This window comes from Wasmannia auropunctata, unplaced genomic scaffold (genome assembly GCF_000956235.1).
Source record: "Wasmannia auropunctata unplaced genomic scaffold, wasmannia.A_1.0 LD336067.1, whole genome shotgun sequence".
In the NCBI taxonomy this organism is placed as follows: domain Eukaryota; kingdom Metazoa; phylum Arthropoda; class Insecta; order Hymenoptera; family Formicidae; genus Wasmannia; species Wasmannia auropunctata.
Window position 1 is genome coordinate 602,998 of NW_012026823.1, and position 377 is coordinate 603,374.

Genomic DNA, 377 nt, shown 5'->3' on the forward strand with positions numbered 1-377 from the left:
ATTTACGTTATTTCGTTATATAAAAATACATTATAATTTTACATTAAATAATCTAATTAGAAGATGTTCAATTTTTTTTTATTATATAAAATGTTTGTTCAACAATCATATTTCAAGCAAAAGTTTCATGATTTGTCTGCAAAATAAAATAAGTTAAAATTATAATCATACGTTGCACTTTTCATCTTCCTTTATTTTATGAGCAAAAAGCGCACAGAAACTAGTGGCGCACAGGTTTAAAATACGAAACTAATTTTCTACTCTAACAAATGATAAAATAAAACAAAAAAATGTGTGTGTGTGTGTGTGTGTGTGTGTGTGTGTGTGTGTGTGTGTGTGTGTGTGTGTGTGTGTGTGTGTGTGTGTGTGTGTGGTAG